The 26,830-nt window shown below is 38.5% G+C and overlaps 1 pseudogene; it reads left to right on the forward strand.

Annotated features, from left to right (window-relative positions):
* Positions 1-13,971: 13,971 nt before the first annotated feature.
* On the forward strand, positions 13,972-14,107 carry LOC150032493 (5.8S ribosomal RNA; annotated as a pseudogene).
* Positions 14,108-26,830: the final 12,723 nt, after the last annotated feature.

Below are 26,830 nucleotides of genomic sequence, written 5' to 3' on the forward strand. Positions count from 1 at the left end.
AGCTCTAAAGGGGTGTTGGGCCCAGCATAAAACAAGATAATCGCATGCAATGAAGGTCCTAAGTCATGTTAACTTAGTTCTTCTCAACCAATTCGATAAGTTTACCTACTCATGTGTGCTTGCAACAGAGTCAACATATGTAGATAAAGAAATTCCATTGTATAGATATAGAGTTTAAATACAAAATAACAATGCAAGATGAGAATAAAGAGCCTGGTAGCAATCTCTTGCTTCCCAAAACTTTTACACTGTCTTTTCTACTCTGTTCAAAAGATAGTCTTGCTCTAGTAAGAGTCGGCCCACTCTCTGTTTTCCACGCCTCTGGGTTCTCCCTCGAGTTGCCCTGAGCGATACTTCAGCGTCTCTTCCCTTCTCTGGCTTCGCCTTAAAATAAAAGAAAAACTAAAAACAAGGCTATTCTATCTAAGGGAAAAATTCTCTAACTATCCGAACTCCTTTGCTGAAGGTTGTCGTTGGTATTTATAGAGCTTCAGGGTGAAAGGCGGCTTCTCTCTTATGATCGCGCAAATGAGATGGCTTTAATTCTCTGACTGATGCACCGAATATTTGTCAGCGAAAAGCTGAGTTACTTATTATCGTTAGCGGCTTGTCAACTTAATTCAGATTCGACCGTCATCAGCTTTCTGTCAGCTTGATGCGCACATCAAGTTATGTCGGCTCGATGCGGCAACCCTTCTTGAGTAGATGTTTTCAAGCACAAATCACAACAAAGCCTTGCGGTAATGCTGCGCTCTTCCATTGATTTCTTGTGATCGCGCTTTCCACCTTGCGTTAACGTATATCCTGCATAAAAATACAAAAGTTATATGTTTCTATGCGATGGATGCAAACGATCATAATGTTATGAACTTAATGCTTTTTGGACGCAATATAACATATTTTATCAATGCAAACGTTCATTGTTTAATAACTTAGAACTGTAATAATGTGCATTTCTGCCTATTATCACTATGCATTGAGAATCATACACAAAACTTGACATTTAAAAATCAGTTATAAAACTTGTCATTCGCAGTCTTAAGCTACTTATCCATGGGTCTGTAGGCCTCTTCTAATTGTGTCTGCTTTGAAATAAGAAGAGATCCCTCAGTTATTATCATTAGCTCCCTTTTGAGTTTATTATAAATACTTAATCTCATCGCATAACACTAATTCTATTGCATAATGATTGAACTCATCGCATCTTAACCCATCTCATCACATCATCTATACTTGGCCATTTTACCTTACAACTTGGTTGAATAATGGCAACCCTCGCTCACAGGTGCTCGAGTAGGCAACGGCACACACTTCCTAGCCTATGCGATGAGCGTTCACTTCGCTAAAAATTTAATGCTCCTCGGCTGCAAACACTCCCTTCGCAGAGCCTCATGCCTCACACCTCGTGCACAACTTGTTAATGCTTACGTGAATCATCACATACCATCAGCTAGTTAGCTACTTGCTTATTCTTCAGATGCAGCTGCCCGCTTATTCATTCACAACATAACTTCCAGATTTCAACTTCCAGCTTCAATAACTTTAAACCAAGCCATTATTTTATGAAAGTTCCTTCTAAGAACTCATTCATAAACATCTTAACTTCCTTACTTTAGAATTTTGGCTTTAGTTTCCTCTTGAAAGTTAGAACTCCTCTAATATTTCAAGCTTGTTTGGAAATCCAAGACCTAAATCCTCAGCAAATTCTTCAAACTTCTCAATCTTCAATCGATCAAATCTTGCCTTTGCAGCCTGAGCATTCCTTTCTCACCACTGGTACTTTAAGTAGGTACAAATTCTTTTCCTTTAGTACGTAAAATTGCGCAAGACAATGTTATTCTTTGCAAAATTAATTTATATTTAGGCGTGTATGAAGATTTTGCTTAAACAAGTGCCACCTGGCCCACTAATTCCTAGTTAAAGCTCCTAAGACTGCCACTTAGTCCACTAACCGAGTGAATAAGTTGAAATCCACAAATTAAGTTCGTCGCATAGAGCTTGCATCCATTTAAGTCCTTTCCTGATCATCATATAGCCTTAACTATCATTGCATCATTTGCCTTAGGCATTCTTTATAAGCCTTGCCTAGGTAACTTGGCCACTCGCGCACTGTGTACATTGACTCTCACCAACCTCATGTGAATTTAGTCACATATTTCTTACCAACCTTAGCTAACTCTTATTCACACGAGAGTCAACATCAGTTCTTTTATGGCCTTCATAATTCTTCATAGACCATACTCAATTGTAATGTCCCCTTTGTTGGACTTTTGGTCGTACAGCCTGATATGTTTGGCCACATAGCTTGCCATGGTTTCATCACGTCGAGCTCTCTATTCCCTTCCAACTATTAACTCTTCTTTGTTTAACTCGAAAGGCCATCTCCCATACTCAGGGTATTTTCTGCCCTCCAAGTACTCGAGAGCATCACATTCTAACATTTAGAAAAAAATTTCATTCCTTTGGCCTCAACACTTAATTTTACCAGGTGTTTGCCGCCTTTACCACTCGAGAGCACTACTTCCTAACAATTAGAATATTTTCTTCATTTTATCTTTTACATACAAACACAATAAACCTTCTTACATTTCAACTAATACAAACATCATAAATACATACATATAAGAGCTTAAATACATAATTAAGAGGACTTAAACATAATTAATTAGTAAAACATGTTTAGGGGTTTAATATTTACCTTCCCCTTAGAGAAATTTCATCCTCAAAATTTATCTTAGGTTCGGTCAGATGAATAGGCGAGGATACCTGCTTTTCATTTGTTCTTTAGTTTCCCATGTGGCTTCTTTTATTCCATGATTTTTCCATAATGATATGACCTAATTTGACAAAGTGGTATTTATAAACATAGGGAAGTGCCACAACCCTATAAAATGGTATTTATAAACACAGAACATCCAACTACGAGCAAGTGCTCTGGTGACTAAACTCATACCTACTTGGCAGCAGAGTTACGGTCATTTATTTATGCATTAATCCTGGCGACTTACTTTCGTTTCGACTTGCCCTCCCGTGTGTCATGCGAACATTCAACTACGGGTAAGTGCCCTTCACAACTTAACTCTTATCAACATGGGTTTACCCATTGCGTTGACAGTGGAGTTTTTATTCTCAAAATTTTTCTCCCTTTTTTTTTTTAGATAAAGAACTAAAAATAGCAAGGTCGAAAATAAATACCTCACCCGCAAATTTAAAATGCGGCAATGTCCTCATTGCCGAAAGATTGAAAGAAGTCATGCAATGTTCTTAGGAAGTTTCGTAAAGGGTCAGTTTGAAAGAAAGCTAGTAGACCACTAACTTCTTGAAATATTTCATGAGGTGACTTGTCCTAAAATTAAGTTGACTTTAGTATATATTTAAAAAAATAGAAGTATGCGTTTGATCATTGAAATCATAATTGGCAAAGAGAAAGCATGCGGTGACTTTCTAAATTTATCATTGTTAAATGATTGTGGTACTTAAAGAGGATGTGGTGATAAACTTTCAAAATTAAAAATGCGATGCGATAGTGCAAAATTTGGAATAAAGTCAAGGAAGAATACAACCCCCAAATTTGCGCTGTCGCCCACATTATTTGTTGACGCATCCTACTTTGCGGCGATCTATCTTCTTTGGGATTGTGGTGACGAAATAAAGTAGTTGTGTCTTCGTGTAGTGCCTCCGCAATCGTTCGCCTCGATTGTTGCATGAAAAACATCAAGAGGGTCACATATTTAAAAAAGCAAAGTTAACAAAATCGCTCACCGCAATCGTTTAGTGCCATTTTTTTTAACAGAACTGAAAATATAGTGAAACAAAAATACTGAGGAGTAGAGAAAAGTTGAAGAATTCATGACTCCAACGGGTACTTCACAAAACTTGCGTCCCTGATGAATTTTGATTTGCCTGATAATGCAGGGACCACCTACTTCTTTTTTATTTAGAGTTTCTCAGTTCCACGGAATCAACTTGGCGATGCCAGCCTTCTTCGTGATACACTTTTACTCGCTGCCCATTAAATTTGAATATGTTGGTTTTGTCATCATTAGATAATTTGACCGCGCCAAGCGGGAATACCTCTCTAACTCTGAATGGTCCGGACCAACGTGACTTTAATTTCCTAGGGAAGAGCTGTAGTTGTGAATTGAATAGTAAGACCCTCTGTCCGACTTGGAGGTTCTTGCCGCATATGTGTTTGTCGTGCTAGCGCTTTGCGTGCTCCTTATAAATCTTTGCGTTCTCATATACGTTAATCCTCCATTCCTCTAGCTCGACCAGTTGAAGTTTTCTCGCTTCTCCTGCTTTCTTCAAGTCAAAGTTTAGCTTCTTCACCACCCATAGTGCTTTGTATTCCAGCTCCAGTGGCAAATGACATGCTTTACCAAATACCAATGCATACGGGGACATACCAATGGGTGTCTTATATGTAGTCCGGTATGCCCACAACACATCGTCGAGCTTTGTTGCCCAATCCTGTCGCGAAGTCCTTACCACCTTCTCAAGTATCAGCTTGATCTCTCGGTCTGACCATTTGTCTGCGGATGGTATGCGGTGGCCACTTTATGGAGAATGTTATATTTGCGCAGTAGTTCCTTGACAATATGATTGACAAAGTGAGACCCTTCATCACTTATTATGGCATGTGGAGTGCCAAAATGAGTGATAATGTTTTTCTTCAGGAATTTAGAGACTACCGCCGCATCGCTTGCGATGCATGCCACTGCTTCTACCCACTTGGATACGTAGTCGATGGCTAACAAAATATAAATTTAATCATTCAATGGAGGTAATGGTCCCATGAAGTCGATACCCTAGACATCGAACAACTCAAGTTCCAAGATGGTGTTCATAGGCATTGCATGTTTCCATGAAATGTTACCTGTACGTTGGCACCGGTCACATTTCATCACGTAGTCAGCTGCATCTTTAAACAATGTTGGCCAATAGAATCCAATATGTAATACTTTAACTGCGGTGCATTGTCCACCAAAGTGCCCACCATATGGTGAGTCATGACATTGCGATAATATGCGTTGTTGAGCAGTATTTGGTACACATAGTTGCAGAATCTGGTTTTCCCCCCTTTTTATATAGATTTGGCTCGTCCCAAAACTATGATCTGCATTCGTGCTTGAGCCTCCTCCTTTGGTGATCGATATACTTTTTAGGGAATTGCTCGAAAACCAGATAGTTGACTATGTCAGCATACCAAGGCAATTCTTCAATATGAAACAGTTGCTCATCAAGGAACACCGCACTTACCTCTAACTCATTGCGGTCAACCTCAGGATTTTCCAATCTTGACAAGAGATCCGCAACTTGGTTCTCCGTCCACTTGCAATAAATTATTTCTATGTCAAATTCCTAGAGGAGGAGAACCCATCTGATCAACCTCGGCTTCGCATCCTTCTTTGTCATTAAATACTTTATCGTCGAATGATCAGTGTGGATTAGTACTTTTGTTCCCAGCAGATATGCTCTAAATTTTTCCAACGCAAAAATTACTGCAAGTAGCTCCTTTTCTGTAGTGGTATAGTTAGTCTGAGTACGGTTCAACATCTTACTCGCATATGTGATGGGGTGTAAGATTTTTTTTTCTCTTCTGTGCTAGAGCTGCTCCCATCAACGCACATTAATTCGAAGGGAAGTGTCCAATTAGATGTGATTAACACGGGCACGGTCGTCAGTGCATTCTTCAAAATCCTGAGTGCATTGAAGCAATTGTCGTCAAAGTCAAATTTCCTGTCAGCCTCCATCAACGCACTCAGCGGTCGTGCTATTTTCGAAAAGTCCTTGACAAAACGTCTGTAAAATCCGGCATGCCCCAAGAAACTTTTTATAGCCTTTACACTTGTTGGAGGTGGGAGTTTTTCAATTGCTTCTATTTTTGCCTTGTCCACCTCCAACCCATCCCGGGAAACCTTGTGCCCCAGCATAATGCCCTCCTTTACCATAAAATGGAATTTTTCCCAGTTAAGAACGAGATTCGTCTCCTCGCATCTTTTCAGTATCTTCTCCAGGTTGGCAAGACAAACTTCGTAGGTGTGCCCATAGATAGAGAAGTCGTCCATGAATATTTCAACAGAGTCCTCAAGATATTCTCAAAAGATGGCCATCTTGCACCTTTGGAATATGCGCATTGCAGAGGCTGAACGACATGCGACAAAAAGCGAAAGTTTCGTATGGGAAGGTGAATGTGGTCTTGTCCTGATCTTCTGGAGAAATCATAATCTAGTTATACCCAACATACCCATCCAGAAAGCAGTAGTAGTCATTTCCGGCCAGACGATCCACCATTTGGTCAATGAAGGGTAAAGAGAAATGATCTTTCTTCATTGCCGCATTCAGCTTGCGATAGTCCATGCAAATACGCCACCTGGTGATGGTCCTTTGCAGTATCAGCTCATTATTTTTGTTAGGGACTACCGTCATGTCACCTTTTTTTGGCACGCACTACACGGGGCTGACCCACGTGTTATTTGCTATCGGATAAATGATGCCCGCATCTAACCATTTGATTATCTCCTTTTTAATGACCTCTTTCATCGCAGGGTTGAGTTTATGCTGATGTTCGATCGATGCCTTGTGGTTTTCTTTGAGTTTATGCTAATTCCTCGAATGTCCGCGAGCGTCTAGCCGATCGCTTGCACATGTTTCCTTAGAATGCTCATCAACGCATTCTTCTGGTCTTCGTTATGTTTCGAGGAAATAATTACTGGTAGCTTTTTGTTCTACCCCAAAAATGCATACTTTAAGTGATTCGGTAGGGTCTTCAGCTCTATTATTGGTGGTTCTTTCAAGGACGGTTGCGTTGTTTTTCTTTCTTCATTTTCTGTTAGCTCTTCTTCTTGGGTTGCGATCATCTCAACTTTCTAGTTTGTTTTTTCTATGATCGGATTACATGCAACAATGGATGCACCTGCATCCTTTTCTTCATTTTCATCGTCAGGCTTTTCTTCTCCAATCAAATTCTGGTCGTCATCAGATTCATACAGGTCTTTTTCGTTAGGAAACATCATGGCACGGATGATGTTGAACTTGAGCTTTTATCCATTTACACTCAAAGTGATCTCTCCTTTGTGCACATCAATCTGGGCACGACCTGTTGATAAAAATGGTCGCCCCAGGATGGTGGGCACATCTTTGTCAGCTTCGTAATCTAAGATGATGAAGTTGGATGGTAAGATAAATTTGTCGATAGTAATCAGCACGTTCTTCACCTTCCCCTTTGGGTGCACCAGGGATCTATCTGCTAGTTGAAGAGTCACGGTCGTGGGCACAAGTTATCCCACATTCAGCTGCTTAAAGATCGACAGAGTCATCAAGTTGATGCTAGCTCTAAGGTCACACAATGCTTGCCCGATGTACAGTCCTTCAATGGATCAAGGTATAATAAAGCTCCCCGAATCGCTCATCTTCGGTGGAATTATTGATTTCAAGCTCTGCATTAAAGCCACCATGGCAAACTTACTAGTGCCCTTTTTCTTGGTTACCATATCCTTTAGAAACTTCGTGTATGCGGGCATCTCCTCAATTGCTTCATTGAACGAAATATCAATATGCAATTTTTTTAACTTAGTCATGAAGCGTTGGTACTATACCTCGTCATTCTTCTTCTTTCTGAGACTCTGTGGGAAAGGTGGTAACTGAACACTTACGGTCCCCTTTTCTGTTGGCTTTGAGGTGGACACAACTTCTGGCTCTACCACTTCCTTTTCTCTTTCTTCTTCTTGAGTCACGACAATCTCAGGTTCCAATGCAATGGGAGTAGTCCAGCTAGGCTCCTTCCTTTCACCCTCCATAGTTTTTCCACTCCGCAATGTCACGACTTGACATTGCTCTTTACGTGATCATTGCATGAGAGTTCTGTTGAACACGGTAGGGCCCCTTGCGGTCTGTTCTTTAGCTCATTTGCAATCTGGCCTATTTGTAATTCTAGATCGCGGATAGACGTCGCCTGGCTTTGAAGCACAGTTTCGTTTTTCTCAATATACTGCTTCAACAAACTTTCCAAGGAGGAAGATTATGGCAGTTGCGAACTACTACCTTGGCTGCTCGTCTGATCGTTATTTTGCGGGAAGAATCTAGGTGGCCCTTCTTTCTGTGCTACAGATTGAAAATTTTGCTGTTGATTCTTCCATGCAAAGTTGGGGTGGTTTCTCCACCTGGGGTTGTAGGTGTTAGAGAATGGACTATTTTTCACAAAGTAAATATAATGTGGGTTCTGTGGGCATTCTTCCATTGAGTGTCCATCACCACAAGTCACACACCTTACGGTGTTCTGATTAATTTCATTTACTTGCCCATTTTGCGATGTTGGGCTGTTGATCGCGATTTCTTGAATCAGGTTCATCATTGCGGTCATCTGATTCTGTAGTGAAGCAATAGCACTATTGTTTACGTCGTTATCCTTGATTCTCAGTCTCTGATCGCTCTCTTTCCAATCCTCATGATTTTTTAAGATACGATCCAAGATGTTCTTAGCCTTATCATACGTTTTGTCTAGCAGACCACTAGCGGCTGCCGCATTAACAGTGGTCTGCGAAGCAGGATTTAAACCGTGATAAAAGATTTCCATTTGCAGGTAGTCTGACAATCCATTGTGTAGACAGTCCTGACCAACCTCTTAAACCTCGCCTAGGAATCGCTGAGCGATTTGTCCATGTCTTATTCAAAATTGGTTATTAATTTCCTTCATCTAGCATTATCAGTAGGTGGGAAATATTTCTTCATAAACTTCTATACGACCTGTTCCCATGAAGTGATCTCTCCCGGCTCGAGGGAATACGCCCATTTTCTTGCCTGATCACATTGAGAAAATGGAAACAAAGTTAGTCGAACTTCTTCGGCAAAGTTGTTCAAGAACACAAAAGTATTACAGATTTCTATAAAGCTACGGAGGTGGGCATGCGGGTCCTCACCACGCCGTCCTCCGAATTGTCCTGAAGTCTGGATCATCTAAGGTATCACCGGTTTCATCTCAAATCGACTTCCTAAAGGGCCGGCCTCATGATTCCTAGAGAGAAATCATAGAGGCTTGGCAATGCATAGTCCCTAATAGGCCTATTACAATCGTTTGCCAGTAGGATTGGATTCGTCATGACGTTGTTTTCGTTTGGTGCTCTGTTTCCAGGCCACTCCGCCATATCGTCTTTATCTGTTTGTTGTTGTTGGCGACTGTTTCTTAGTCTCCTTCTGAACATTCTCTCAATCACTGGGTCGTAATTTTTCAGAGATTGATAGCTACAAAGAAATAAAAAAAATTACCGTTAGCACACTGATTTGCCGAAGTCCCCGGCAACGTCGCCAAAAACTTGATGCGTTATTTTATGAGATGAAATTGTTGCATGAAATGCAGTGATGGAAATGCAGCGATGGAAATGCGTTGAGCAACAAGTTTTATCAGGGGAATCCAAGTATAAACCCCACTGAGTTTCCTGGTATGTCCAGGGTCGAACTCAGGGACTTGGGAAAACGGTATGCGGTGATCATTTTTAAAAAGACTTTACGGTAACCGGTAAATCAAATAGTTGTTTGGTGTATAAAATAAATAAATACAGTGGAGTTTTAAAAAGTTGATAATACAGAAAATGCGATGAGTATGCGGCGAACGGGTTGAGAAGGGGTTCGGCTAACACTTCCTAGGATACATTCATGTTATGCGATCATGCAACACACATACAATAGCAAACCATCTCTTGACGCAAATGCTACGGCTTCTAATACTAGAACGCATGTGATATATGCGATAAGTCTATAGGACCTACATATAAGCCTCTTTTCTTATTTATGCGATGATAAAAGGACACACACACAAATAAGGTGACCACATAATATCATACATATCTCTAGGGCGCATGCGATACAGGTTGGCAAATAGAGCTTATCTCTAAGTCCCTATCTCTTGCTTATGCAAATCTAATCTTGCTCTCTTGAGTCTAGATTCTAACCTAGCTCTCTCGAGTCTTTAGGTTCTTTCTTTAGACTCTCTCTCGAGTAGCTCTAAAGGGGTCTTTAGACTCTCTCTCGAGTAGTTCTAAAGGGGTGTTAGGCCCAGCATAAAACAAGATAATCGCATGCAATGAAGGTCCTAGGTCATGTTAGCTTAGTTCTTCTCAACCCATTTCCAAGTCCTAGGTCATGTAGATAAATAAATTCTATTGTATAGATATAGAGTTGAAATACAAAATAACAATGCAAGATGAGAATAAAGAGCCTGGTAGCAATCTCTTGCTTCCCAAGGCTTTTACACTATCTTTTCTACTCTGTTCAAAAGATAGACTCACTCTCGCGAGATTCGGCCCGCTCTTTGCTTTCCATGCCTCTGAGTTCTCTCTCGAGTTGCCCTGAGCAATCCTCCAGCCTCTCTTATCTTCTCTCGCTCCAGCTTAAAATAAAAGAAAAACTAAGAACAAGGCTATTCTATCTAAGGGAAAAATTCTCTAACTGTCTGAACTTCTTTGTTGAAGGTTGCCATTGGTATTTATAGAGCTTCAGGGTGAAAGGCGGCTTCTCTCTTATGATCGTACAGATGGGATGGCTTTAATTCTCTGACTATTTGTCACCGAAAAGCTGAGTGTACTTGTTCTCGTTAGTGGCTTGTCAACTTAATTAGGATTTGACCATCATCAGCTTTCTGTCCCATCGTGATTAATTGTGCCTTTCACCCAGATGTGCCCACCCAGTTGCGTTTGCTCTATGCGGCAATCCTTCTTGAGCAGATGTTTACGAGCACAAATCACCGTAAATCCTTGCGGTAATGTGGCACTCATCTGTTGATTTCTTGTGATCGCGCTTTCTGCCTTGCGTCGACGCATATTCTGCATAAAAATACAAAAGTTAACCTTTTCTATGCGATAGACGCAAACGACCGCAATGTTATGAACTTCATGCTTTTTGGACGCAATCTAACATATTTTATCAACGCAAACCTTCATTGTTTAATAACTTAGCACTGTAATAATGTGCATTTCTGCCCGTTATCACTATGCATTGAGAATCATACACAAAACATGACATTTAAAAATCGGTTATAAAACTTATCATTCACAGTCTTAAACTACTTATCCAAGGGTCTGTAGGCCTCTTCTAATTGTATCTGCTTTGAAATAAGAAGAGATCCCTCGGTCAGTATCATTAGCTCCATTTTGAGTTTATCATAAATACTTAGCTTAATCTCATCGCATAACACTAATCCTATTGCATCATGATTGAACTCATTGCATCTTAACCCATCTACTCACATCATCTACACTTAGCCATTTTACCTTACAACATGGTTGAATAATGGCAACCCTCGCTCACAGGTGCTCGGGTAGGCAATGGCACACTCTTCCTAGCCTATGCGATGAGCGTCCACTACACTACACATTCAACCCGCCTCGGCTACAGACACTCCCTCCACAGAGCCTCATGCCTTACACCTTGTGCACACCTTGTTAGTGCTTACGTGAATCATCACATACCATCAGCTAGTTAGCTACTTGCTTATTCTTCAGATGCAGCAGCCTGCTTATTCATTCACAACATAACTTCCTGATTTCAACTTCCAACTTTAATAACTTTAAACCAAGCCATTATTTTGTGAAAGTTCCTTCTAACAACTCATTCATAAACATCTTAACTTCCTTACCTTAGAATTTTGGCTTCAGTTTCCTCTTGAAAGTTGGAAATCCTCTAATATTTCAAGCTTGTCTGGAAATCCACGAGACCTAAATCCTCAGAAAATTCTTCAAACTTCTCAATCTTCAATCGATCAGATCTTGCCATTGCAACCTGAGCATTCCTTTCTTACCACTGGTACTTTAAGTAGGTACAAATTCTTTTCCTTTAGTACGTAAAATTGGGCAAGACAGTGTTCTTCTTTGCAAACATAATTTATAATTAGGCATGTATGAAGAGTTTGCTTAAACAAGTGCCACCTGGCCCACTAATTCCTAGTTAAAGCTCCTAAGACTGCCACTTAGCCCACTAACCAAGTGAATAAGTTGAAATCCATAACTTAAGTTCGTCACATAGAGCTTGCATCCATTTAAGTCCTTTTCTGATCATCATATAGCCCTAACTATCATCGCATCATTTGCCTTAGGCATTCCTTACAAGCCTTGCCTAGGTAACTTGGCCACTCGCGCACTACATACATTGACCCTCACCAACCTCATGTGAATTTAGTCACATATTTCTTACCAACCTTAGCCAACTCTTATTCACACGAGAGTCAACATTAGTTCTTTTATGGCCTTCATAATTCTTCATAGACCATACTCAATTGTAATGTCCCCTTTGTTGGACTTTTGGTCGTACAGCCTGACATGTTTGGCCACATAGCTTGCCATGGTTTCATCACGTCGGGCTCTCTATTCCCTTCCAACTATTCACTCTTCTTTATTTCACTCGAAAGGTCATCTCCCATACTCAGTGTATTTTCTGCCCTCCAAGTACTCGAGAGCATCACATTCTAATGTTTAGAAATATTTTTCATTCCTTTGGCCTGAACACTTAATTTTATCAGGTGTTTGCTGTCTTTTATCGACAGCACTGCTTCCTAACAATTAGAATATTTTCTTCATTTTATCTTTTACAAACAAACACAATAAATCTTCATACATTTCAACTAATACAAACATTGTAAATACATACATATAATAGCTTAAATATATAATTAAGTGGACTTAAACATAATTAACTAGTAAAACATGTTCAGGGGTTTAATATTCACCTTCCCCTTAGAGAAATTTCATCCTCAAAATTTATCTTAGGTTCGGTCATATGAATAGGCGAGGATACCTATTTTTCATTTGTTCTTCAGTTTCCCATGTGGCTTCTTTTATTCCATGATTTTTCAATAATGATATGACCTAATTTGACAAAGTGGTATTTATAAACATAGAGAAGTGCCACGACCCTGTAGACCAGCATCGCAACACCGATGGCCCTCTGTCACAGCGTAGAAGCATTCGAAGCTACACCCAATACATATTTTTGCTAATTCCATAGCATCGCGGCCCTGATCCCACCGATTCTTTGTGTTCTACCAGCACCTTATAAGAAATCAAAGCCTTTAGGTTATGGTCGGAGTATGATCGCAAGGCTGAAACATAAAGGAACTGATGGAAGAAGACCAAAAATAGTGGAGCCTATGGCTTAATTTGACATATCATAGGGAAATTTACCAGATCTGGACATAGTAAGGATTGAAAAACAAAGAGCTCTTTCTTGATTCTATGGGTGGTGGTGCATGGCCGTGGAGAAAATTTTCTTGTTAATTTTGTTAGTTAACAGAAACTTAACTTACTAACTAGCTATGTGGAGGTACCCCTCCGTGGCTAGCTTCTTAGAGGGACTATGGCCTTTAAGACAAGGGTAGTTTGAGGCAATAATAGGTCTATGATGCCCTTATATTTTTTTAGTCGCATGTGTGATACACTGATGTATTCAACAAGTCTGAGCCTTAACCAATAAACCCAGGTAATCTTTGAAATTTCATCCTTGTAGGGATAGATCATTGCAATTGTTGGTCTTTATCAAGGAATTCCTAGTAAGTGCGAGTCATCAGCTCACGTTGACTACATCCCTGCCCTTTGTATACACTACCTATTGCTCCTACCAATTGAATGGTTCAGTGTAGTGTTCAAATCGTAGCAATGTGCACGATCTGCTGCCTGTGACATACTGAAAAGTCCACTAAAACTTATCATTTAAAGGAAGGAAAAGTCATAATAAGGTTTTTGTATGTGAACCTGTGGAAGGATCATTGTCAATGCCAAAATATCAAATAACTCGCGAAGACATTACAAACTGCTCGCGCCAGGGGCGGAGGGGAAGCAAACATGCTCTTTGTCAGCTCCTCTTCCTTAGCGTGCCTAAACCAAACACTCCGCAAGTTGCACCAAGGAACTTGAAATGAATTCGCCTACCCTATGCCTCAGCCTCAGCGTACAGGGGCCGGAGCATTCTTGTCGTATTACTCACAATGACTATTGACAATGGATATCTCGACATTCACATCAATGAAGAACATAGCGAAATACGATACTTGGTGTTAATTGTAGGATCTTACGAACCGAGCCTTTGAATGTATGTTGCGCTCGAAGTCTTCTGGTAGATATCAAATCACCCATAATTTTATTCTTGATCATCCTCGAGCAAGGTAGAAACACACAAACATCCAAAAAGAATAAGTTCACTTAATTGCAAAGCTCGTTACTCATGTTTTAGTAGTCTACTAAGATCATGCTTGCAATCAATAATGTCATCAAATAACATTTCTCATTCAACTTACTTGACTGCTAATTTCTTGAAACAAAAATAAGAAGCATGACATCTAACTATTTTCATGAGAGATCAATAGATATTCAATATTATAGGTATGGTTAAACATACAATCTATCTATTTGAACATTCAACCTAACATGCATCGATGGTAATCAATATAAAATAAGCACACTAATAATGGAAAAAAAATATATATAACAACACAATTCCATAAAATGGGAAATTTTTGTGTTTGAAGCTGCTGAAAAGTCCATGTATTTATAGAGAACATTTTTTGAAACAATCACAATTTTCTGAAAATAGAATTGGTGTTGTGGCGTTGTAGTGTTAGCCAAATTAAAATTGTTGTCGCCTCCAATCTTCTGACTAAGCAAATAATAGGTGTTCACCGAGCCTAAAACCTCCAATAAAAAGGTGGTACAAGCACTAAGTAGGGGTCAAGTCCTCAGGGAAACTATGAACTAGCCAAGCCAATTAAAGAATTCCATGCAATGGGTGTTCCAGCCCTTTTGGTGCCACCCCCAGAAGACTAAAAATAAAAAAAAAAATTATAATATACCGAACTACTCCTATCACTACAAATACGTAACAATAGTGGTAAGTATAGGGGTCGAACTAAAGAGAGGCCAATAATTAATTATCTCTTAAGCTAAATTTGATCATGGAAAGCAGTAAAAACTGGGATTGGGTTTTGAAAAGAAATGGAAAACATGCAAGAAATTAAATTGCAAAGGATAAATGTAAACTAGGATTAGTTTATCTAGTTTCTAGAACCATTCAATGAAATTTCTATCCTCAACGTTGTAACTTCAACATGCAACCGATTCATGCATGCACAAAAAACGTTCGATGTAATCTAACTAGCGTCTACAAAGGCGGACGACTAGCAAAGAACGAACCTAAGGAGCATCCTAATTACTAATTAAGGTCAGAAAAGCCATACCCCAACTAATCTACATGTTTCTAAATTTTGTTGGGTTTGATAGTGTCCATATAGAATTAAAGACACATGCATTATGTACAAGGACTCTATTGTGTTGATTAATTGTCAAGAAAGCCATATTCAATTAACTAAATTATCTTCGAACCTAGCAATTCATGCATCCTACGAATAACCATCAAATAAAAAATTAACTAATGCTACTTGATAGATTTTAGTCAGACATTCAGGTAAGAACGTGACATAACTATGCGTGAACAGTCAACTTCACAATCATGCTTTTAGAAATTATAATGGTTTTGAAGACGACACAAATTCAGCATGTAATTTATTCAAGAACATAGAAAACTCAAGAAATTAACAAATAATAAAAGCTCCATAAACTAGAAAGAAAACCATTACCTTGAACAATCCATAGACCTCAAAAAGGAAGATCCAATTCATCGTTTACAATCCAAAAGAAAATGAAAATCTAATCTAAAGATACAAAAAAGATAAAGGAAGGGAAAGAACTAGTAGCCACTCCTCGGCTTCCATCAGATTTTGCATCCCCCCTTTGACCTAAAATGAAGAGAGGTATATATAGGAAACAGTCGAAGCGTTGCAATGCTATTACGCGGATGGCCTCAAGCATTTGGGTAGAGGCACGACACTGGCCTGACGCTAACTTGTGCAAGACACGCACATGCGGAAGGTTGGCATCTCCATCAAAACCCATAGCATTGCAACGCTACCCTGCATCTGCAACAACTGCCCTTTGACGTTGAACTAGCATTGGGCTAAAGAATTGATGAGCGTTGCGATGCTCATGTCAGGGGTAGTTTGGTCATTTTTACTCATTTGAAGCCTGGATGCTCAAATGGATCCAAATTCCTTCAAATTAACCCCATTTGGCTCCAAATGCTCGATTCTACCTCTTGGTTGATCGATACCTACAAATAGGATAATTAATATTAAAATTTTACTTACGAGCTTGAGTTAAGCTAGGAATTTTAGCTATTTTTTAGAGCTATCAAACACCCCCAACTTAATTCTTACTCGTCCTGAGCAAGGTAAAAAGAAAAAATCTAGACATGAATCATGTGATGCAAATGAATGGCTCGAATCTCAGGTTAATGTTAACAAACTCTTCACAAAGATTGGGTCATTCAAATGCGTGCACTAAATCAAGAAATTTAAAACTCATTCTTTATCCCCTACGTGTGTGTGCTTAGCCAATCCTATCTAGGTTTTTACTAGCCCGAGAAGGTTTTATTCGATCCTCAACTTGTTTTTCCCCTACTCTAATTTGGAAGATCAAGTATTAAGCTTTTTAGACCCTTGGCAATGTACAACTTAAGCGAACCAAACTTCTATTCTACCCTTTTTTTCTTTTCTTTATTACACAAAAGAGGAACCCTTATCCAGACTACGACACCATCATTTTGGATTGCTTACATGAGTTACATGAAAGACATCTAACTACGAGCAATGTATCCTTTAAAAGAGACAAAACTTACTCATTCCTCCAAGGAAATTTAGCTTAGAGGAAAACTACAGGTGTCATAGTCGCCCCAGGTTACTCACACCCCTAAGAAAGAGGAGTAATGCCCTTAAAAAAATATTATACAAACTTACTTCTACTCTATAATATGTTTTCCTTTCATTTAGCATACAACTAACTCTTACTTTACAAAACAAAAGTTTTGTAAAAACCTAAGCATGCATTACTAAGTTGAGTTCTAGTTACATATCACCTATCACCTAGACCTTTCGAGATGACAATAAGCATATGGACCAAATAACCCAATCCTAAGAATTCAAGACCATAAATAAAATGGTTATGTGTAAAACGCAAACCCTAATTACTTCAAGTAAGAGTAAGTAATGTGATGTCTTCTAATGAGCTAAATGAAGCCATGCCTTAGGAAGGGTAGAAGAAGGAAGCAAGAAAAAATAGGCTCTTGGGTAGCTAAGTGTAAAAGTAGGACAAAACTCGGCTAGGCTAAGGAAGGTCATGCTTGATGATAGAATGCATAATAAGCATATGAATGAGACCAAGCCATCTAAGAAGGTGTAGTGCTGAAGTAATATTGTGAGTGAAGTTAGAAAAAGGAGTTTTGCTAAATCCTAGCTTTCATCACCAATAGTGGGCCAGGTGGCACAAGGAGAGTTCATGCTGGATTTTGGGCGGTAGTATAAGCAAGAAGGTCGAATTCATTGGGTCGGTTTGGATAAACTACTTAGGCTATTTGTGTAATTCCAATGGAATTCGAAAGCTCTGTGTGTCTAATTTCTGTGGTTGGGCTGCTGGAAGGATGAATCGCTGGAATAAGGCCAGAGGGGCAAAATAAAGATGAAGGGTTCGTTTCTCGGGTGAATCCGAGCCATCAGTGAAGAATTGAAGCTCCAAGACGAATTACGAACCATTTTGTGCTAAATATTTGAGGTAATATTGTTAACTTAGTTATGAACAACTTTGTAGAATTGAACTTTTTAAGATGAGGCATGGAAATCGAGTTATATAGTTTTGAAGTTTGAAGTAGAAATTGTTGAACAAGCAGGCAGCTGCTTGAATTGGGGCCAACGATGAAGTTTTGAATCTCCAGATAAAAAGATGAGGAATTTTGAGCTTAAAATTTAAGGTAATGTTGCTAACTCAATTATAAACATGTTTATAGAACGAAGTTTCTTCAAAAGAGGTCCGGATTTTGAGTTATGAATTTTTAAAGTTGTAATAGAGAATCTATGCATGAGCTGACAACTGCTTGGGAAGAACAAGCAAACAGCTCACCGTGGAGATTATAGCGAGATTTTGTGATGAGGATCTCACTAATGAAGGAAATCTCGCTAATTTTGTGATGAGGATCTCGCTCTAGAAGGGAATCTCGCTATCGCTAGAAATTGGGCTAAGTATCGCTGATAAGGTGAGTATCATTGGTATCGCTGATCTCGCTCTAGAGGATCTCGCTGGTATCGCTCTAGAGGATCTCGCTGATATCGCTCTAGAGGATCTCATTGATCTCGCTCAAGAGGATCTCGCTGGTATCGCTTTAGAGGATCTTGCTGGTATCGCTTTAGAGGATCTCGCTAATATCACTCTAGACGATCTCGCTGTCCTCGCTCATGGGGATCTCGCCAGTAAAGCTGTCTTTGTTGATGAAAGTTCCTTTAATAAATGAATTAATTGAGGTATTTTACTAAGAATTCTAAGTAGTTTAACCAAGAATTATGTTCTTTCAGGCTAAAATGAGCTGTGAGAGGCATATAATAAAAGGCCAACGAGCTGTGAGTGACTATATGATGACTTACTGTTTTAATGATTTAGAAACTATGATCTCTTTGAAGATATTTCTCATGCTAAGTGTTTAAATGATGTGCCAAGCAACATATTTGTGAAACTGTTTCTCATGCAAAGTAATCCATTCTGGTGAATTCAGAAAGGAAGTATGGTATTGAGAATGACCTAATAGGTATTGATAAAGGACAAAGAGCTACAAGTCAGCATAGGGTAGGAAGGAAGAAGCCAAGACTTGTAATTAGTATGGATGATAGATCAAGGTTTTGGCATCCTACCAACCTGGTAGCTGGTACGGATAAGAAACCCTTATGTACGTATTGTGGTAAGCATCATCGAGGGACATGTTATAGAGGGAAAAACATATGTTTCCAGTGTGGACAGGTAGGAAATTTCAAGAAGGAATGCCCCAGCTAGGTCGAGAAGTTCAGATAGAACACAAAATGACTTTATAGACAATAGATAAGTCTAGTGGCTCAGGAGCCGAGAAAGGGATTCAAGCGAAGAAAAACGAGAAAGGAAGCATGACGAACTTAGCGGCAGGGCATGTTTTACGAAGTGACCCACCAGGAAGCGGAGGAGTCACCTAATGTTGTGAATGGTAAAGTAACTTTATGTACCAGTATATTTATGAAATAGTTACTCATGGTGCTATACCTTTATTGTTATCTAGCATGTTGTACTGCTTCTAGGAAAGATTGTAGAGAGCATGTCCCTAAGTTGTTATTATTATGCTGTGGGGAGGTTGTAATAGTATAAGAATTTTACAGGCTCTGGAGTATTTGTTGATAAGTATAGTTATGAAGTGATTCCATTAGATTTCCTAGAATTGATGTCACTCTAGAGCATAAATTTTCCAAATAAATGTTACAACCATATGAATTGTTTTAAAGATGGATAATGTTTGAGAGATTTGGTACGCAAAAGACAGTATTTGTAAGAAGCAAAGGAATACTTTCAAGAAGCCTAATATCAGTAGTGAGCTAGAAAGCTGCTAAGTAAAAGATGGGAAGCCTATTTAGCCATGTGACGGTTTCATAGGACGAGAAGATTAAACCTGAGGATGTACAAATTGTACAAGAGTTCCTGGATGTTTCCCTGGAAAGTTATCAGATTTACCATTTGACAAGGAAGTTGAGTTCACTATCGATTTAATTCCAGACACAACACCTATTTTTCAGGTATCATTAAGCATGGTGCTAGAAGAACTTAAAGAGTTAAAAGTTCAGTTACAGGAATTAATAAATAAGGGTTACAATAGATCCAGGGTGTCACCTTGATGACATATTGGTTTATTCAAGCAGTAGGGAAGATCATGGGAATTATTTGAGGGGTAGTTTTACAGACGCTGCGAGAGAAGCATCTGTATGCCACGCTCAGCATACGTGATTTCTGGTTAGACCAGATTGTATTTCTTGGTTATATGGTTCCAGCAGCAGGAGTGAGTGACCCTAAATGCTTTAAATATTTTAAGTAAATTGCTAAAGCTTATGAATATTTAGCAATGTATGTTTTCTGAAAACTATTTATAACAACTGTTCTCAAATAGTTACCAAGCAACGCACCTCACATTAATGTTGCATTTATGCTATGTTTCACAATAACCATGAGGATGCATTAGCAAGGAATGAGTTTGGGCAACTAAGTTATTAAGAGATAAGAATATGCAAGCAAGTAAGTATGAATAGCTCAGTATTGAGGTACATGAAGAAGGTACTGGAGCTTAGACTAAAATGTGAATAACTTAGTACTAAAGTACATGAAGAATGTACTGGAGCTTAGACTAAAATGTGAATAACTCAGTACTAAACTACATAAAGAAGGTATTGAGGCCTTCCCCTAGAATTTGAGTAGCTCGATACTGAACTACACGGAGAAGGTATATGAGCAGTAGTACCTAAGATATGATGGTACTGAACTAGAATTGTACAATTAAGGGAAAAGCTGTGTTTGATAGTGTTGAGAACACTCCATTCTAGCCATGAAATGATGTTGAGGGATTGAGTAAAGATTCTCTCTCAACTAAAGAATGCAAATGATGATTGTAGGAAGAGAACAAGAGGAGTTCCTTCCCAGTTAAGTAGTAACGCAGTAAAAAAATGATAAGGAGTGAGCAAAACGGCCACTCTAGACTAATGGACTAAGGCATAGTCTAGCAAAATAAGAAAAGTGCTATGTGATTTTTGTTTTGTCAACAAGTGAAGCCTGGAAGGCAAAGGCTGGCAGGATTACTCAATCCAGTACCATTACCTGAGTGGAAGTCGGTAGTCACACAGGTAAACATAGACTTTTCACTAGAAATAGAATGTATAGCAGGTTTGCTCAGAGGTCAGTGGCAAACGTGAAGTCTATTCTAGTGAATTCAGAGGAAAGGGTGTAATCTAAAGGAAGTCCTAGTCAGATTAAACCTAAGAGGAGGAAAAAGATGAGAAATAGTGAGCTCAAAATGTACCAGGGGTACATTGAGTATAAAAGTAAGGAACAAATGGTCAGCAGAAGACAAAAAGGAAAAGGTCCAGATTTGCTGATGTTCCAGATAATAACTCGAAGTTTGAATTGTAACTTAGCTAGGGACTAGTACAGTTAAGAAAACCTTATGTATACTGTATGGTAAGCCATAGTTTGGGAAATGTTATAGTACAAAGAATGTCTTTCCCCAAGTATGGGTAGAAAGGACATCCTAAAAGAGTGTTCCCAGTCAGGTCGAGAAGTCTAGTTGACATAAATATTGATTTCACAACTAAAAAGTAATTCAAAGGTATAACAACTGAAAAAGAATGTTTCAGTGGTATTGCTGGAAAATGGAAAAGAACCACCCCAGTAATAAACAAATACTATGACTCAATGGAGAATGGAAGAGTCACCAGAGGATGTGACAAATACAGTGAACCATGATGATCAAGTTGTTCATACCTATTGGTATTATTTAATATGAACAAAGTTAATATCAGAGTAGTACAGCGAAAGTGTAGTAACAAGGGGGAAGAAGCAAGAAAAGAAGAAGGTTGTAAAGTTTATGATCAAAGGATGTTATGAAACTCTAGTTATAAATAAGTCCGAGCAAATTTCGAGGACGAAATTTCTTTTAGGGGGGGGAAGAATTTGTAAAACCCAAACCCTAATTACTTCAAGAAAGAGTAAGTAATGTGATGTCTTCTAATGAGCTAAATGAAGCCATGCCTTAGGAAGGGTAGAAGAAGGAAGCAAGAAGAAATAGGCTCTTGGGTAGCTAAGTGTAAAAGTAGGACAGAACTCGGCTAGGCTAAGGAAGGTCATGCTTGATGATAGAATAAATAATAAGCATATGAATAAGACCAAGCCATCTAATAAGGTGTAGTGCTGAAGTAATATTGTGAGTGAAGTTAGAAAAAGGAGTTTTGCTAAATCCTAGCTTTCATCACCAATAGTGGGCCAGGTGGCACAAGGAGGGTTCATGCTGGATTTTGGGCTGTAGTATAAGCAAGAAGGTCGAATTCATTGGGTCGGTTTGGATAAACTACTTAGGCTATTTATGTAATTCTAGTGGCATTCGAAAGCTCTTTGTGTCTATTTTCTGTGGTTGGGCTGCTGGAAGGAAAACTCACCGGAATAAGGCCGAAGGGGCAAAATAAAGATGAAGGGTTCGTTTCTTGGGTGAATCTGGGTCATCAGTGAAGAATTGAAGCTACAGGACGAATTATGAAGCATTTTGAGCTAAAAATTTGAGGTAATATATCTAACTCAGTTATGAACAACTTTTTAGAATGGTACTTTTTAAGATGAGGCCGAGTTATATAATTTTGAAGTTTCAACCAAAAATTGTTGAACAAGGAGGTAGCTGCTTGAATTGGGGCCAACGATGAAGTTTTGAATCTCCAGATTAAACGACGAGGAATTTTGAGCTTAAATTTTAAGGTAATGTTGCAAACTCAATTCTAAACATGTTTGTTGAAATAAGTTTTATTCAATTGAGGTCTGGATTTAGAGTTATAAATTTTTAAAGTTATAATAGAGAATCTGTGCATGAGCAGACAGCGGCTTGGGAAGAACAAGTAAACAGCTCATCGTGGAGATTATAATGATATTTTGTGATGAGGATCTCGCTCTAGAAGGGAATCTCGCTAGAAATTGGGCTAAGTATCGCTAGTATTACTGGTAAGGTGAGTATCATTGGTATCGCTGATCTCGCTCTAGAAGATCTTGTTGGTATCGCTCTAGAGTATCTCGATCTCGCTCACTGGTCACTCTAGAGGATCTCTGATATCGCTCTAGACGATCTCGCTGTCCTCGCTCATGGAAATCTCGCCAGTAAAGCTGTCTTTGTTAATGAAAGTTCCTTTAATAAATGAATTAATTGAGGTATTTTACTATGAATTCTAAGTAGTTTAACCGGGAATTATGTCCTTTCAGGCCAAGAGGAGCTAGGAGAGGTGTATAATCCATTAAGAGGCCAACGAGCTGTGACTGACTATATGATGACTTACTGTTTTAATGATTTAGAAACTATGACCTCTTTGAAGATATTTCACATGCTCGAGATATGTTATGTATGAGGGTAATCTCTCGTTAAGAGGCCAAGCAATATATTTGTGAAACTGTTTCTCATACTAAGTAAAGCATATTTTCCATGGAATTGACATGATTTAGATATGTTATCTTGTCCAAATGCTATCAGTATATTTTAGTAACTCCAATTTTGTGATGAACCAATATGATGGATGAACTAGTATGATGATTTGAGCACTAAGCCTTAGTGTTCAAGTAAAGGTTTATGACTAGTTATATGACGGATACTGAAGAACAATGAGAAGATATCCTTTCAAATAAAGGTTTATGACTAGTTATATGATGGATACTGAAGGACAATGAGAAGGTATCCTTTCAAGTAAATGTTTATGACTAGTTATATGACATATACTGAAGGACAATGAAAAGGTATCCTAAGAATACTGAAGGACAATGAGAAGGTGTCATAAGGGTACTGATGGACAATGAGAAGGTATCCTAGTCAAGTACCTAAGGTATGACGGTACTCAGTTATAACCACATGCACGTAGGTAATACGACGTCGAGGGATTGAGCAAAAGGGTTCTTTCTGACTAAGGTTGGCATTGAGGGTTAGATCTAATAGTTCACTCTCAACTAAGGATAATGGTAGTCATATCTTCTTCTAGCCTAGAAGGATAATTTGGAAATACTAATGCTTATGAATGTTTATCAACGCATGATATTACTAATGTATGAGTTTTCCAAGTATGTTTTCCATATCTAATGCATGTTAATAGTTTTACAAGCTAGTTCAACATGATTTAAGCCAACTTATTTCGCAAAGCATGAAGCATGCATTAGGGTTAAAGCTAAGGTAGTATGAAGCTTGATGTACTATGCTTTAAATACCTAAGATTGTCAAAGTACATGCATTAGTATTCCTAAATATACTGAAAGGGATATTGAAGGTAGGGAAGGTATCCTAAAGAGTTTTCTATGCTATATTTGAGAACTATTCTTTAAATTCTTTTTGAGAACTTGATAGCTTGAGTGAGCAAGATACTAATGGTAAGGAAGGAATCTGAATAAATGTACCTAAGGTGTTGATGGTACATAGAAAACTCCATGAGCACGTAGACAAGTCTGAATGAGAGGTTGAGGTATGGGTCTCTTAGCCGATAACAGATGTTGAGAGCTAGAGCGATGTATGCTCGTTCTCAACTTAGGAATAATGTGTTAATGGTAGTTTTAAAGGTTTTATGTACACGTTTGCTTGGTATACTCTAGTTTTAGTATTATGTTCTCAATCTTTCGGTTTTAAGCATGAGATTTATATTTTTATCAAGTCACTCACTGGGCTTCTAGTTCATGTTTTCGAATGTTTTTCTTTTTCAGGTAGCGGTTAGTTCCCAAAGGACTATTCTGCTGCTGCTCTGCCACTCAAAGAAACAGGCTGAAGGAAGCGTAATTGAAGACCTATATTAGTTAGTATACATGTGTCTGTCTAGTGACTAGTACTCTTGAAGGGGCTCACTAGGTTGTAGTTTCCATGTATAAACGATGCTGCCAAACCCTGTAATGTAAATGTGTTAAGTTCTTAGTTAATATGTATGTATTCAGGGTTTGACTATTACTTGGCAGGTACGATAGGCAATAAGAGCCAGTAAAAGGGTTGGAAACTGCTGCAGCCACCATTCTATCAAGGTTAAGAGGGTAATTTGGTGCGGGGTGTGACATTATGTGCTCAAAATATGCTAGGGAATCAACAAAAAAGTTTTTAAATTTGGCCCAAAACATTCATACATTTTGTGAATCTTAAACATAGTGAATAGAGAGTTATTTAAAATCTATCACAGAAAGTGATTATCACAATACATGGATCACAAAAATCATATCAGTAGCTTAAACACAAAGTCTAAGCTCAGGTGCTCAAGGACTCACCAAACATGCATATATAACCACCACCCCAGCTTAACTTGATACATTGTCCCCAATGAATATCTAATCTATGCCCAATGAAAATAAAAACAATGGAACAAAAAACCTCCCCTGTAGGCATTTTTGTGCACAGTCTTTGAGGTATGATAGGAAGGCTCGCCTCTCAAAAGATGTTTGTTTCCTCTTTTAAGGACCAAAGAGAGGAACCTACAAAAGAAAAAGAAAAAGTTAAACTAAGGAACCAATAAAAGAAAGCAGAAAATTTATTCACTTGACTTTCTTTAGGTAGGGCAAATTTTTAACATCGGTTGCTCAGTGAACTATCACCTATCAAGGTACAAAGAAATTCTCATATTTCTCTAGTCTCTTATTGAATGAGTCAATATAGCTCGGTAAGACTATAAAGTTTTCCATCTTTTAAAACGAACCAAATGGGTCGAATTAGTGAACTTTTAGATTTGTATAAAAAAAAGGATATAAAATAAAAGACTCAAGGACTGACTCTTCTGAAAATAAAGAATCTAACTCAACTAACTCAACTAACTTGCAAGGAAAAGATGAGCAATATTAAAAAATGTAAGAAATGTCGGTCGAAAGAATAGATCGAGTCTTGGAAGCCTCTAACTCTTTTACCTGAGACTCCTTGAACTGAAGCATGGGTCATACTTTACCTCACTGACTTATTCCTGACATGGCATGGGATAAACATCAACATTACTGTCGAAAGGGTAAAATTTCTCCATGAACTCAACCTCACTGGTATGAACAATGGAAAGCTCTGAACAGTCCTCTAGTGTAAGCACAAGATTGACATATTGGGTTTTATGTCCTAAAACTCGTGGTTTGTAAACAATAAAACTTATTGTGAAAAATTCAATAAGTTGTTATTGAATATATGAATTGCTTATTTAATTTTAGAAATAAATCCAATCACCTAAAAGATCCATGACTATTACATGAATACTTGAACTTTATGTAGAGACATAAAAGTGGATCAGTTTTGAGTAAATTGTCAAAATGATCTATTATACATGAATAAGGTTGGGTGCCTTATTCTGGTAACACTATTGGATGTGGCCACTCTGTAGTTGTTACAAGAAGTTGTAAAGTGCTACAAACGAAGTGATCCTAATTTGTACATGTTATGAAATAAGGAGTGGGAGCATCCTATACAATGGGTTTGTACAAGCTCGGACCATGAAATTAGTTACTCTTACTTTATAACGTTGTTTACTATTTAAGATTGACTATTTCAAAGCGATGGCCTAGGTAACTTGACCTTAATCCTGAGCTAACTATGAACTCTTGTTTATTCCAGATTATCCTTAATTTGAATGGGTGAGGGTTGGCTCAACAGCGCCAGCTCAGTAAACCTCCATTTCAGGAGTAAGAACAGGTAAATAGCTAGGGACATAAGGTGCAAGATGAAATTCACTCCTACTCGTTTTTAGGGATAGTATAGAGGTTGTTCCCTTAAATGCTAACTCCAGGTCTTGAACAAGGGGCCCGACCCTCTCATTGGCTTGAAAGGGACTCGGTTTGTTGATTAGATCACAAACCAATTGTTCATTAGAGGATTAGTGGGACTTATGGAACAGGAGGTAATCACGAGGGTAAAATAGACATTTGACCTAGCCGTTATTACGCCCAACCTGTGAAGGTTATATTACTAATCATGGTTATATCGAGTGGACATAATATATCTACAGTGAGGGGAGTGCAATTATGAGCTTTAGTGGAGTGACCCATTAGTTAACGAATGGGGTTAATTCGGTGTAAAGAGTTTAGCCAATTAATCTTGGATCATTGGAGCTCATTATCTGTAGGTCCACAAGGTTCTCCTACTAGCTCATAAATGGATTATCCATAGAGTAGCGTGATAAGTTAATTTGAAACGTACAAATTAAATTTAAGGGATTAGTAATTATATGTGATAT

Source organism: Benincasa hispida, chromosome 11, assembly GCF_027475165.1.
Source record: "Benincasa hispida cultivar pf3 chromosome 11, pf3_genome.v1.1, whole genome shotgun sequence".
NCBI lineage: Eukaryota > Viridiplantae > Streptophyta > Magnoliopsida > Cucurbitales > Cucurbitaceae > Benincasa > Benincasa hispida.